The sequence below is a fragment of the Zonotrichia leucophrys genome, chromosome 4 (assembly GCF_028769735.1).
Source record: "Zonotrichia leucophrys gambelii isolate GWCS_2022_RI chromosome 4, RI_Zleu_2.0, whole genome shotgun sequence".
Taxonomy (NCBI): Eukaryota; Metazoa; Chordata; class Aves; order Passeriformes; family Passerellidae; genus Zonotrichia; species Zonotrichia leucophrys.
In genome coordinates, this window is record NC_088173.1 from 5,146,695 (window position 1) to 5,162,517 (window position 15,823).

General features: G+C 39.0%; 1 protein-coding gene across 2 annotated transcripts in view; it reads left to right on the forward strand.

The window, feature by feature from the left end:
* The window catches only part of LIMCH1 (LIM and calponin homology domains 1), a 174,422-nt gene that overhangs the window by 15,758 nt on the left and 142,841 nt on the right, over nucleotides 1-15,823 (forward strand). The gene's annotated exons all lie outside the window — the stretch shown is intronic.

Below are 15,823 nucleotides of genomic sequence, written 5' to 3' on the forward strand. Positions count from 1 at the left end.
CAAAAGAACTGATATCCCTTTCAACTGGAGAAAAATTTCTAACACTCTGCTCAGCTGATGTGTGTTATATTTTTAGACTTAACTGACTTTGGTTTAAGACACTACTAATTTTGAATTCCAGCCCAATTTATATTTGAAAATCTTTGGAAAAGCAGGTGTGTTCATGAGTATGAATTGGCACAACAGAATTCTGTCTCTGGAAAGACACAATAGTATTAAATAGTACTGAAAACGTATAAAATTCCTTATATCATGTCTGTAATCAGAAGGTTCATCTTAAAGACTGTCAAAACTGATCTGCTTCTTTGAATATCATCAGCAAAAAGATTTGCTAGATAAGTACTGAGGAGTATTTTTTTTTAAGTAAGAGAATCAGTCTATATATCCATCTTTCTCTCAAAGATCAAATAATTTGAATCCCATTCCTTCTCTTTGTGTACTACTTTGCTATCCCAATAATGTTTTAGGGTCACATTGCAGACCAAGCAGATGATCCAGCTAAACTTGTTGGAAGTGGAAGAGAATTTTCTGGGCCTTTGTTGTTTTTGCAGTTAAAGTAAAAACTGCCAGCCCTGCCTACAAAGCCAAAGCCCATTGGTGCCCTAAAGTCCATCAGCTGGCTTCCATTTTCATTTTTATAGAGCAGACTACAGAGATTACTCTGTAATACTTGTACTACAAATACTGCTTGGAATTTGATAGCCTTTGAAAGTGGCCCAGACTGGAGCCGAGATTATAGCTCAAGATGATCTCATTATTTAGTTCCTGGTTGGGAGATTTCATAATTGTGTGTCTTGAAAGACCATATTTTTGTATATTTTCACCCTTGGTGATAGTGTCTCCTTTCTGTATTGAGTCCAGATGTTTACTAGTTTTGTTTTTTAGCACTCTGATTCTAGGGTGAGTTTTTTAATTTAGATAGAGGCTTTCTGGTTTTTTTTGACAGTTGTTGTTACCATAAGATTAAATACCTAAATTTTTACAGAAGACTTAGAATTTTGCATTAGAAATCTAATGTGCTAAGAGTAACTTGGCATTAGTCAGTTTTCTATCTTGTGTTGTGGCTTCAAGTTAGGGTAGCAGAAGAAAATTTCATCATCCAAATGGAAAACAAAATTATTTGCATTTTTTAATGCATTCATGATTTTTAAAAAATCCATTATGATAGCTTCAAATACCACAGAAGCAGATTGGTGTAATTTTGCATAGAGCTGAGAAAGGGTGCATTCCTCCAAGAATACCTTACTTTCTACCCCAATAAGAGCTTTCATGTATACAATACCAGAAAAATCCAGCTTCACACCCCATGAACAGCAGAGCTTGTAAGAAGACAAGAGAATACCAATGCAAATGTTGCTTTCCTGTATATGTAGGATATTTCTGGCCTAATGCTGGAGGTTTAACCTCCACTACAGCACAGGCAAACGGTTTGACTTCAGGAGGACACAATGAACCTTCTTCCACTGGGCTTTTAAAATTGTTTTCTTACTACTACTTTTAATTTGAATGTATGCTTTCTCTGACTGTTCACTCTTTTGGCACTTCATCTCCTGACCTTTGTTTGTAGCATTTGTTAGACTGAAATGCATGTACAAACTTAAAAATGTTAAATCATCAAGAGATGTGCTGTATTCTCCTTTGGAAAACAGACAGGTTTTTACCCCCCTCATATGGTACCCAGCATCTCAGGGCCTGATCTCACTGAAGACAGCTAAATGCAAGTGAAATAAGAATTATCTCAGTAATATGTTTCTGTCTTCAGTCTTGGAGAACGTGATGAAATTTGCAAGGTCAGGCCTGCTAAAATAACACAATAGTGTTGTCTCTGCAAGCTCAGTTTCCCTTCATGGGCATGCATATTAAATACGTGGTCACTGCTGTGTTTCTCCTGAGTATCTCTTTAGTGCACAGAATGAATAGAGCAGCTCTCAATGAACAGCTATTCAGTGTTTCATTTTCTCCTCACTGTTCAACATGCAGTCCTATGCCATGTTCTTTGTTTGCAGTTCAAACCAAATTCCAAGGATGGAATTATTTTCTCAGACTTTTGTGCTGCTCATCACTAAAGTATCTTTGCAAAAAAGTTCTGTGCAAACACGAACATTATTTCGTGCCTCCACTGTGAGTATCAGAATTGTGGTGCAGAGAAATTGATTCAAGACTGTATGCTAATTTGAGACTCTTAAGACCTTGTATTCTTTGCCATGTACTTAGCATTCTGTGGCATTATAGAGGCACAGCTATGGCTCTCTTCCGTGTGCTGGGATGCCAGGCACTCACAGCAATCGAGCAGTGTGTGCCTGGTGATCAGCTCTCCAATCCTGGTGTCACTGATTGCACAGGGGACACCACTGAGTGCAGTGGCATCAGCCAGGGCAGTACTCAGATCTCAGGTCGAGTGTGTGGCTGGCTGAAATACAAGATCATCTTTTCAACCCCCTACAATTCTTTCCTGCTTTTGCTGCCTATGTGCAAACTATACAGGCAAGGAAATATCACTGTCCTTGCCTGAAATGCTCGTCTCTAAGGCTTTCAGTCTCGGTCTTCTGTGATATAAGTGACATAATAAATCTGTCTTGTTTTAATACCAGCTATTTATTCTTAATCACTCTCAGGCAATCTTAATTCTTACCAATCTCCTATTTTATCAATCTTATTCTTAATCAACCTCCTTTTCTCCTGTCCTCTAATTTCACTTACTCTCATACGTCACTGGATTGTGTGCTTTAAACTTAGCACCAGCCAAAGTGAAGGAGCAGTGTGGTGGGTGCCGTTGAATCCCAAGGTTTGGGACTATTCTAACAGGGAAGAAGTGGGGCTGAAATGCACCTAGCTAGGAAACCTTTTTTTATTCTATCAAGATACAGTCCTAGTGACTTATTTCCCTTGCTAATAGATGATAAAATGCTGTAATTATAAGTACTTTTCTGACTAGCATTGCAGATCTTCTGTCTTCACTTCCCTGGATAAAGACAATTAAAGAGCTTGTCCAGCACAAATTTTCTGGTTTGCTATATACATTTCAACTGGAATGTAACATTCTGCATGCTTATGATCACTTTTTGGAGGTAAGAAGTCATGATAAATTAGTAGTTCATACATTAGGAGTTCTAAAAAGACATGTGGTAGGAGAGAGGGCTGGAGAGGCCAGCCCATAACATCTGTCCTACTGTGTAGTGTCATCTGTTCCTTGGTATTCAGGCTGTCTGAATTTCTGGCTGAAATTCGACATGTGAAGGTTATTAGATCAAATTTTTTCTGTCACAAAGACTGTGGAGGCTTATTTTGCCAGTTTGTCCTGGTAGTGAATCTGCTTGCTATCGCTATGCTTTTCTAAATCTGCTTTATCTCAGTAACATCATAGGTAACTTCCATTATTAGAATGAAAAGTCAAAATGAAATTATTCATTTAATACCCACTATGCCCATTATTATAATATAATAGCATTCGTTTGGAATTCTCTGGCATCTAATCTGCCTTGTGGCAGATTTAAAGTAGGGATCTTTATTTTTAAATTTTAAAATCTACAAATTTCATTTTCCTATTTTGATCAAGCTATGAGGTGTAAAAAATGCCTAAGGCTGTTTCTTGCATTTATAAATAGATGTATGTAATTTTTTTATAGTGGTTAAATGAGAAATTAATTAATTTCTCTGTAATAATAGTGACTACACTAAAATAAAGGGTACATAATAAATTTGACTGGGAGCCATAATAAATTTGACTTAATGCTGGTAAGCAGTAAATCAATTAGGTGTCATGGATCTAAAGTGGTATGTCTGGTATAAGCCACAATACAAGAATGTTTTGAGCTTGATGTGCTAAATGTTCATAGGTAGTGGGTATTTGGCAAAATAATGGATCCCTAAAGGAATATTGTACAAAATAATCCAAACAACCCTAGTTGGCTATTTTGCTTTTTTTACCCCATGGGACTTCTTTGAGAATGCACGAGTCCTGTTACAATCCAGAAGGGTCAATGCAGTTGTAGGGCCAGCACTGTCTCAGCTTAAAACCCTTTAGTTGTAAAATATGCCAACTAATTTTGAGGCCAACTGTCAATAAGTTCTGGTGATGTGTAGCTGGTGATTCTTCTGGGAAACTTAAAGAGAAAGTGTGTGTTAAATGTGCACACAGGCACACCAGCCATGCAGCCAAGTGATGTCATGTTTCCCTGCAGCTTGGAAGGCTCTAGGGACAGCAAAGTGATAGCATCACATTCAGATAGAAGGGAAATTTCTGGCTCATCTTGGTGAAATCATTCATGCCTTGGAGACCCTTCAGGTTTAAAAAAATTGTCAATTTGCAAAGGACATGGTGGCCCTTTAAATGTTATGATAAAAGCTTGGAGTTTGCATCTGGTTTTATGCTGTCACTGTAACATGAGCTGGTTTATCTGATATAAAAGCTCCAGGGAATCAGAAAGCTATATATTTAAGTTTTAGGATGGCATTTGTAAGACTCCTATTACCATTTTTACAAGATAAGTGTTGATCAGAAAGGAAACCTTATCTGTCTGTCTTTGAAGCACAGGGTCTACATCATACAAGTCTCTTTTGGTGTGTTGGCATGAAATCATTTCTCAGAACAATACTTGCACTATGACAGTGGGGAGAAGTGGAGGATAGGCTCCCAAATGGGGACACAGGTAAGCAAAATAAAAGTTTTGGCTGGAACCCTGGGAAAATGCTTGCAGCTAGTGTCTCTTGTGGAAAAAGAGAAGAAACTTGAGACTCTAGCACAAGGTAGCTTTGTGCAGGTTTCTGTTGATGGCAAAGAGAACGTGGAAAGTTGCATGGCAGACACTTGATAACCAGGCACCAGGAAAAATGCCTTTTTATGTTAAATCCTGTAGGTCCAGGTGGCTTCTAAAAAACTGAAAATATACCCTTTTTCCCAAAGTAGCTGACCATGAAGTAAGGGGAGGAGCTGGCAGAATAAATCCAAAAGAGGATTTTTGAAGCTGGAATGTGCCTGTTGCACTAATTTAATCCAGACCTTATCTTGTGGGTCTCTAGATGAAGCCTCGTATAAAGTAAAGAAGGTACTTACATCTTGCTGGCAAAACTGTGATCATCATATGTGGAACTTTTCTGGTTTTGTCCTATTCTTTAGTTATGTGTGAGCACCATCAGTTTGCCATTGGAAAATCAGGCTGTGTGTTCTGCAGAGGGTGGGAGTGGGCAGCTGGCTCACTCCCCCAGTGCCTTCCTGGGTGCCCTTGCAGGAAGCCTTGTGGAAGACAACCACAATTTACCAGGGTTTATCTAATTACTCTAAAACCTGAGGGTTGAGATTTTAGGCAGTAGGATATGTTTTTGCAATCCCATTCATAGGTTTTTTCCTTTGATTTCTCTGAACAGGCTCTCACAGCATTTGTCTGAGAGCCTTATGCCTCTCAAGCATTTTGAGTAAAAATCTGTGTTTTATTGATACTCACTTCACTTATTAGATGCTACTGGGATCCCAAATTCTAAAAACAAATATAAATTGGGAGGAAATAAACAAGCAGTCATTTTCAAATGAAAAAAAAAATTTGCTAAGAAACTCTTAGTGATAGATTTGAGTAAACAAAGTTGATTTAGAACTTTGTAATATCTTACCAACTCTTAAAGAACTTTATGGGCTTTTTTCCAGTACTTAAATAAGGGCAGTGAATGAAAATTCTAAAGCTTGAATTTTTCTTCATTGGCTTTGTCAAAAACTAGTTTGTTGTCTCGCATGAACTGAATATCTGAGCTTTATGTAAGCTGTTTGCTTGCCATATTGATTTTTGACTGGGCAAGAAGGTGTTGAAGTTTAAACTTGTTCTATAAATTCAGTTCCTGTGGAGATTATTGTGACTGCCAGCATGAGGAGCATTGCCATCTCTACTTCAGGGGAAAATGAATTTCAACATAACAATGTTATGACAAACTGAGTTGAAGTTCATTTTACAACTGTTCACAGGCATTTATGAGTCAGGATGACACACAGGGACTGAAGTAGGATTTTGATTGACAGTCTTCAGCTGGGTTTTATTCCATCTAGCCATGTATACAATGTTGAATATGTGTAGGTGCAGGAAACCTGCCCATTTCATCCCTCCCCTGACATTCAGTTAAGGGCTTGTGGTCAGAGGAGTGAAGATGGTGACCAGCTTCATACAGCTGGAGGCAGCTCCTGTCACCTCATGTGGGCTGGCCCTCATCTCTAGCCAAAAGACCACCTGTCTCTCTGAGACACCTTTTCCATTGTACTTGGCTGGCATCCTGGAAAATAGCCTGTTTGTGGATTTTGTTTTCTAACTCTCTGTAGCAGAGATCCTCCTCATCACTGCTGAACCTGCGAACGTGATTCTACTGGGGGCATCTGCCAGATTTCCGACCTAACTTGGCTGTCAAAGGCCCCTAGGTGCTGTTTTTGCATAGCACATTTAAGATGCTTCAGTAAGGTTAAGGATATCTTTTGTGTGCAGCTCTTCCACCCAAGCCCCTGTTGCAGTATTTCCCTACTTCCGTGCTGTTGGTTTCTGGGGCTTGCAACTGTGACCCCTAAGAGGGTAATTAGGTAACACTAATTGGGAGGTGATTTTCCCTGTTATGAGAGTCACTCCTCTTTCCCACCTTTTTCTTATCTCTTGCTTTGTAGATTTTAGCTCACTTTAGATTGGAAACAGGACCTAGTTCACAGCTAAGTAGATGAGTCCTTTAGTTCTTGATAACTGTTACCCCATGGTTAATGTAGACAGAATCTAACCAGATAATCAGTATGAATCACTTGTTCCTAGTTGACATTGTCAAACAGCACTAAAAGCATCATATCTGGAAACAGCTGTACTTCTCCAGCATTCTGTGTAAAATCTGCCCCTAGAGCAGGCACACAGGTAAATGGGTATTGTCTCCAGCTGGACCTAGGAATGTGCCTTTTGAACTAGGATATCTGAGGTGAGCCAGCTGTGGTGACCAGAAAATGTTCTGTAATAAATGGGGACATTTGAGTGCCTGCAGTGCAGAGCCTGGCCTGTCAGCATGGTGTCAAGACTTATCCAGCTGTATGACTCCCTGATGGAGCTCAATGGGGAATACTCTGGAAAGGGAAGGCTATATTGAGAGCACAGCTTGAGTGACGCCTGTGGCCATCGTCAGGCATGCAATTCCTTTTCTAAAACATACACTGAAACCAAATATCCTGTCACGTCCAACTGTTCCTGGAATTCCCTCCTCCTCCCTCTCTGCCCAGATCCTGATTCTCTCCCTCCTCCTCTGTCCCATCCAAATGGTTTGCTGGCCTCAAGAAAGATCTGGTGTCAGCCACTCTTGCTGACCATGAGACTTGCAGTGTTTCCCCTCTGTTTTCAAGTGCTGACCGCACTGCCATCAGAAGCGATGCTGTGGAGAGGCTTGCTCTCTTCAGTACCTTTTTTAGCCCATCCAAAACCCATCCTAGAGATGGGCTGATCCACTCTAATGCTAAGCAGGCCCTGCAACACCCTCCAGGCAGGGCTTTATCATTGAAAAAGTGTCAACTGGAAATGTAATCAGTCTTGTAATAGGTCAAAATACACCAGAATGTGTATTTATGCCTGATTCCGTTGCAACTGATATTTGGTTTGATTGCTTCCACTGCTGTAATGCCATCCATCAAGGAGGGAACATGGTGGACAGGATTATTGACCAAGCCTCTAGGTTTCCCAGGGGCAATGGGTTCAAAGAAAGGGCACATAAATTTGTATTTTTAAAATTCTGTTGTGTTTAAGTTAAGCCAGAAAAATGGTGTGTCCTTGCTGTTGTCAGAGCTATGAGGTGAAGGCTGTGCTGCAGTGGCAGTCTGGTTAAAAGGGGTGGCTGCTCTCCATGAAATGAGCTCTCAGGCGCTGCTTCAGCCCAGCCTTTCAGTGCCTGAGGCTCCCCTCAGAGCAATTTGGAATTCTTGGGTTTGGTCTTGTATTTTTTCTACATTTTCGCAATCAGCATGCTCCCCTCCCCTTCCCTTCTGGAATCTGTAATTGTATGTGGCTTTTTCTAAAAGTTGTGTTTGCATGTGGCTTTGTCTTTCTTTTCTTTCTTTTTTTTTTCTTCTCCTTCTGCTTTCATTTTCCCCCCTTTAAGGGGCAGTTATGAAATTCTTGTGAAATTCTTGGCATTTCTGAGCATTCTTATATGCAGTTGATATGTGGGGTTCATTTTCATCACTGAATAGCAAAGAAGAAGGATTAGGGTTCCTGTAGCAGTCTGCCTAAATTTACTGAAAAAAAATTCCCAGCATATATCTATATATATATGTTCAACTAAGCTACTTTGTCAGTGCCAGGGAGGGCAGCTGAGGTAGTCCTGCCTTGTGCCAAGTCCAGTGGTGTGCTCTGTGACATTGCTTACAGCAGCTGGGCTGAGTTATCTCAATTAGCTGGGGAATTAATCTGGTAGCAAAGGGTATTGTTTATCTTTTACCAGAGAGGTCTTCAAAATAGTTCAGGTCTCAACTCCATTGTTTGGAGCTTTTTTTTCCCCTGTCCTCTATCCTTAAGCTTTTGCAACAAGTCCAAATGTTTCTTCTTTTTGGACAAATTTAGAAACTGCTATCATGTTGCTTGTAGCTTGTGGCATGCGATAGAGCTGGGAACAAATGGCTGCACAATGATATATTTGATACCACTTGATCTATGGAATGCTACACCCCCAAGTTTCTCCTCCATCTTCAACCCCCTCACTCCTATAGACCTGTCTGGAGGTTTAATATTCTGCCAGTTCCTAAAAACAATAAAATCATGCACATACTGTTCTGAAAGACTGAGATAGCAAAAGTCTCCTATTTGCAGAACATGATGCTAAAGTCTTTACTGCCAAAAACAGAAAAAATCAAATCCTTCAGAAATTCAAAAAGTTTGGCAGTAAATTGGGGTTTTGGAGCTAAGTGGCATTCTTAGTGAGCATTTGTGTTGAGTCTGTGATGTGAAAAAGCACTCTTAAGCTGCAGTTACTTAAACCTTCCTGCTCTTTCCTGGCTTGCTTTCTTGTGGGGTAGTGAAAGCTTTCACTGCTATGCACTTTTTCTCTCTGTGGCTGATGCTGTGATCCTTTTGCTTTCTAACTCTTCTTACTTAAGCAAGGAGGAAATAAAAGCTCTTGTTCACAGATTTACTGAACAAAGAATTACTTTATTTTTGCTTGACTGTTCAGTATTAGCAGTTTATTGGAAGAGTGCTTCTAACTTAGAGCTGTAGGAAATACAGGTGCCAGCTGTCTCACACAGGGGTTGTCACTGATTAATTTAGAAATTGGCAATAGACTCATTTCAAAAGTGTGGTTTTCCCACTCAGCTTTGCAGGGCTCATCAATTAAAGGGTACTCCTAGCAACCAAATTTTACTGTATTTTTTCAAACCATAGCATCAATATATTTGCATTATTAATGAAGGTTGGATGATTTTGGGACAGCCCTGTTGCTGCTGAATTTTCTCACTTTTTTAAGGCTGAAGGTTGCTGTATTTATTAAACAGACTTTACCTAGCAACCTGGCTCTTGGCATTGAGTCCCACTGTACAGATGAGTGTTGAGCAGGTGATCCAGCTCACAAGTGGCACCCCCAGGCAGGGCTGAGTCCTGGCTTGGCCAGTTCCCTCACAGGCATCCTGGTGACTTCTGTTCTGTATTACGGTGACCAAACACATAGCAGTGAGCCAGCAGCAGGCAGATTTGGTGGGTGGTTGATTTGAGAAGCAGGTGTGTGCTAACACAAGAAAAGGATTTGAGTGGCTTTTCAAAGTATTGTCCACAAAAATCAGATTTGTTACCTGGCGTGCAACAAGCCAATAAGTACACACGTGAGAGACACATTGGTTATTTCTTTTGGAGTGGTGCCAGCCTGGGTATTCCACAAATAAAGCACACCAACTTTTAATTAAACTTTTTATTATTTATACATTTTAGCAAATAAAGGATTTAGTGTTCATTGCCTACTTGCTTCTCATGATATTCAGTCCCCATTCTCAGTTTTTCTCCTCTTTTGAGTCAGTGAGTTTCTTGGGTTGTGGTCACAAGCCTGCGGTGATGATCTCCCCCTACCAGAATTATGTTTTACCAAGTCAGAGCTGATTTCAGCACAGTTGCTGTGTTGGCTTTATTAGTTTCTTCCTTAGCTTGGGAGTTCTGCCAAATATCCTTGTAGCCCATGATTTCTTTGTGTCCATTGTCTGTGGGCATCCTTCTTCCCAAGCTTTGCTAACCTCTGCCTAGGTCTGAAATCACTGAAACATCAAGTCTTTAATATGGCAATTCTACCAACAAGTAATTTGATTTTCTAACACCCAGGCATCACTTAGAGTTTGCTTGTTACCTACTCTGTGTTTCAAGCGTTAATCTTTCTTCCTGCTGATCAGACCTGAAAGCACACAAAGAACATCAAAGAATACCATTTCCCAGGAAAATTTTACATATTTCAAGTTTTGCAACAGGAAAGGGAAGGAAACATTGGAAATTCAATGGAAAGAAACTATTCTGCTTCAGACACATCTGCCCTGTCGAGAGCATGGAGAAGACACGGCTTGAGAATGGATGTTCTGCAAATAGTTCCTGTAAAATCTTATGGATCTGTCTCTCCTTTTGATTTAAAAAAATAATTTAAGAGATGCTCTGCTGTTTTTCATGGCCCTACCATGAACAGTCTCTTGCAGAGCACTGTGCAAATCTCCTGCTAGGGAAGGGACAGCCAAACAAAAAATGATAATTTGTGTTTGGCCTCTGACAATAAATGAAGACAAATTTTTTAATTTGGAGTAGTGCTGATGTTTGACTTTCCATAAATGTTGTCTCATCAGTATCTTACTAGCATTTCTGATCAGCTGTAACACAATGGTTTGAATGCTCTGAAAAAGAATTTGGAGGCCTTATGTACTTGGATACTCCATCTTTTAATGGCTGCTATGAAATACCATCAGCAAATTTATGCTAGTATATTAGTTTTCCTCAACTGTACAGGTCAGAGTACATGTTGTCAAGAAGGGTCACAGGTTTAGGGGAGAGACAGGAAATTACATTGGACAGGAAAAATGGCACTGCTGATAAAAGTGGGATTTTGGCCTAAGTTGTGGTTGACAAGTATCAGGATTGGAAAGGTATCCTTTGTTTTGTGTTGAATGGTGTTATGATAGGGGACCTGGGCAAGAATATCCCATTTAGAGTAATCAAGCAAAATTACTTCCCTGTAGAGTTTTTTTGTGGGACAGCTTTTCAAGTTGTACATTAATATTGCCCACTTCCTTTTCCTTACTATAAAAACCACCCTCATTTGCACACTTCTAAAATATCTGTAATACAGCAGATGCATACAAATGTATAGATTTTTATTCCTCTCTTCCCTGTTAGGAATATTGATTAGCATCTTCAAAGAATAAATGGAAATAAAGATCAAAGAAATTTTTAATGGTGCTAAACAAAACACTGCGATATGGAAAAATGTGACAGCTTGTTATTATCAGGATCACATTTTTAGGTGGCATTATCTCTGTCTGAAACTACTAACAGTGTGTAACAAGGATATTAGGAAGTATCTAGTTTACAGCAGCTTTACTATATTTTCTCTTCAGTATTTTAAGTGTTTTGTATGAAAACGTATCTCTGCATGACATTGAAAAGTGTTTGGAAAAATACAAAAGAAAACACAGTGGCAAAAATCTAGAATAATCACCTGACTCCTAGAATTTAATATATACTGATTCTTTATAGTTATTGTAGTTACTGTCCTAAAAGGCTCATATGAGACAGGAAAACATCTAGAGGAGTTTTGTTTTGTTCTGCCAGGAAAATTTTAATAATTAAAGCTATTTCACAAGAGCAAATGAGGAAATGTTTGTATGAATATTGTTCTGTAGAATTCTAGTAGCTTTGAAAATGTCTTTTGTTTCTTACTTGGTTTCATTTAAAAATTCCCTCCCAAGTAGTTTATGATGTTAATCTTCAAACTGAGTTGGCATAGAAGCTCTTCAAAAAGAACTGCAGATGTGAAAAGATATGGCAATGCTAAATACACAGTTAATATAAGAAACAACTAGCAAAGAGACCCATGGATATTCATAGATACAAGCTACTGTATTGTAGAATAGTATTTGTCTTTTAAAACTTATTTTTCGCCCAATAAAATTATTTAAAATACCACTTGCATATGATGTATTCTTCTTCTGACCTATGTGTGTTGTTTCAAAACCAAAACTGGGGCAGAAATACAAAAGTTTGTTAAATGTATGTGGAGCTAGGACAGATCTCGGACCTTTTACTAACTACAAAATTACGTTGTGTGGAGACTTACAGCTAAGGAGGAGTCCTCCCTTTTATATGACTTATGGAGAGATGAAAGTGGCTGGCTGTCTTTCAGTTTATCTACTCAAACTCTTTTGTGAGAATTGTGGCTAGGATGCTCTTGTCACCAAGGCTGGGACTGAAGTTAAAGACTCTCTCTGACTTGCAGATTGCTTGTGATCAAAGCAGTAATTTCTTTTGCAGTCTGATGTGAAAGACATTTGTAGGCACTGTTTTGGCCTTGTTCATTTAACAATTCTTTGAATCAGAATGACTTAGTACCTCTGGTGGAGCCTCATGTAGAGCAGAGAGCCGTGGCAGCTCCGTGGATTGGAGCTGGGAACTACTGTCTTCATTAGGTCCTTGGGGTCCCTGGCACGTGGACTTGAACTGGCCCATTACATGGCATAAGTTTCAGTGAATGGAGAGTCCTTTGGAGCCTTTTCTAGGTCTTAAGATTTTGAGCTATGTATTTGGCTTCTCTCACACCCTTACACCTTCTGTTTGCTTATTACAGTCATAGCTGAATATAGAAAATAGAATCTTCTTGCTTATAGCAATGGAACATAACATCACGTGCCACACTTGGCTTCACTGAGGACTTGATTAACAGAACTGTGCTTCCTTTGAATTGTTTCTCAAGAAGCTGGTATGATAGTAGTTGCTAATTCCTACAGAAAAGCCCCCACCTATCTTTTGTATACCCCATCCTAACATACTGTGTTCAGTCCCTAAACCAAAATTTTACTGATGCTTTAGTAGAAATGCAAAACAATCTTGGTATGTAGTGACTCATTTTTGCAGCTCAGTCTTCCTTTTGGGAGAAAAATAATTCTCCCTCTCTTACATTCTTTCTGTCTCTTTCACACTTTGGTACAGGTTGTAAAGACATTTCATGTGTCTACTGCGTAGGATTTCCTCAGTGTAAGGATTGAAAGCAGATGTGTGAATATGCACACGCACACTCTCCCATGCTCACATACGGTCATATGGAGCTAATGAATTTTGACTGAGCCACAGATGATGCAATAAATCTATATGGCAGGTTTGGGAGTGTTGCCACTTGTAGATATATGCATATGGTATGTCCACTTTCCTTTCTGCTCTCTCCTTCTCCAATATTACTTGTATTTAAACAAAAGACATCAGGATGACCTTTGGGAATGCTAGAATGAACACATTTTTTAAATTTTGCGACTCTTAAAAAAGTTTAGTGCAATTCTGTCTGCATTTTTTGTTTTCCCTCCAAAATTATGAAAGATCCTGACTGATTTTCATCCCATTAGCATTGTGTCTCCACAGCATTTCATTGTGGTCTAGAATGAGACCAATGCCTGAGTTTTGGTGGGTGGCATTGTTTTGTTTCTGACATGGACGACTAAAGCAGAGAAATACTTGGAATTAATGCTCTGAAAGATTGGAGTGATTGGAGCTCTGTATGGAAACAAAATGAGCCTCCCTAGCAGTAAAGCTTAAAGATGACATAATCTTCTGTATCATTTTTTTCCATCAGATTCATCCTTTATGTAATGCTCTTCCTATTGACAAAATAACTGGGGGCTGTGTTGGGATAGCAAACTGTGTTTTCCCGCTCAGCAAAGACTGGAAAACCAAGCTTCTTTCTTGACTTTAAAGACATTTGCTTTCTAACCTGCTCCTGTAGTTCTTCACGATTTCTCAAGTAATGTCAGTTTTATGGTGAAGGCTTTGTTAGAAGTGCACACCCCACATCTCCTGAAGAACCTTTATCCTTTTAAAAGGAAGTAGGTTTTGCCCTGCATTCCCACCTGCAGTACCTGTGCTACTCTCATGCTGTGTGGGTTTTGCTCTTTGACATTATCAGTGCCTCTGTGAAGTTGAGGAAGAAAACTACAAGCCAAGAAAATACTGATTGAAAATCAGCTTGGGACTTTGGTGGGGGTAACAGCCAAGACAAATGATTTGGCTATTTGGACACTTTTTATTTTAGTCATCCCACATAGGATGACTTGCTAGCTCCCACCTACAAGATGACAGGAGAAACCCACTGCAAGTAGGTATGACAAATCCAGCCATATATAGGGTAAATATTTATTAAATGGACAGCCTTATATACCACCACATTGCCAGTCACTGTTGACTGGGAGTTATCAAGAGATAGAAGTGTCAGTGAATGCATTTATCTGCTGCTTCTATAGAAATCCATGAACCCTGAGCTTTTGTTGTATGTCATTAGCTCTAGAGAGTTGAGAACTTGTTTTCTCTTGACTTTTAATAATCTTAAAATACAGTTAAATTTGCACCTTAAGGGAGACAAAGTGCAATTAAGAGCATGAAAAATTGTCATAAATTTTACTCGAGTTTTTTTGATACTTGCTGAAGTTATTCCCTTAGAGATTACTGAACTCTTCCAACAAGTAAACAACAGACAAAGAATTTAAAGTGGATATCTGAGCATTAGAGACCACTTTATGTTCTCCACCTGCACCTTACAAGCTGTAATATTCTAGGAATTGCTTCTCGTGTTGTGAAGACAGAGCTGCTGTAGTACTGGAGGTTGGTGCTACCTGGGAGTTCAAAATGGTTTGTATGTAGGAGTGAATAATCCGTAGATGTCGGAGTGTGACTAAGAGAGTATTTTAAATTTATTTTTCTGATCCATTTGAGTTTTTGCCTGCCAATTTTCCAACCTTGACTGATTCAAGTTTTGAATAAACATTTTTTCAGGGTTGATTTTTTAATCGTTATTTCAAGCCAAGCCATTTTGATATCTTCTGTTTGTTGGACTTGGGTCATATTACATAAAATAGAATATTCTTTTAGCCTTTAATAAAACATGGTTGGTGATGTTTAGTGTTATGAACATGGTTGAGAGGTCTTGTGAAATAATAAGACTATAAAGATCACCCTCCAATGCAAATTTGGTCTTGAGCTGACTGAGCAAAACCTGGTTAAAGAAACAATTTAGCCACAGAGTCAGTAATATAATAATATAAACTTCAGTATCTAAAATTGTTTCACTTTTTCCACTTCTTAGATTGTGACTGTGTACATACATTTGTGTTGACTTCAAGAGAACATGTTTGTGGTACAAGACTCTAATAAGCGACTAAATATGTGGTTTTGAGTCTTACTACACATGAATAGGATAAAATGAACAAAGTAATATTATTTTTGTCAAATTAATATAAATGAACTAAGAAGGGTTTAAAGAACTCCATCCAGATTTGCTCTCAGTGATAGAAGGCAGGAAAAAAATGTCTCGCTTGTTAAAAGTTTCACTAACTGCGAACTTTCTGTTGGAGGAGATCAAAGACAGCTATGCTGAAAAATGGTACAAAAATTGCTACAACTGTAGGTGAGAAAACATATATTTTTTTTTTAGACCCAAGTTTTTTTGAGAAAGCTGTATAGGTCTTACAAATTACTTTAATGTCAGTGGAGTGTCTGCCTCATGTCTAGTGCTGACTGGTAAATCCTACAAAGAACAAAACCTTCAGTAGGAATCACTCTCAGGGCCGTTCCAGCCAGTGTTGGCTGATAACAGCAAACACTGTATTACACTGTGTGTA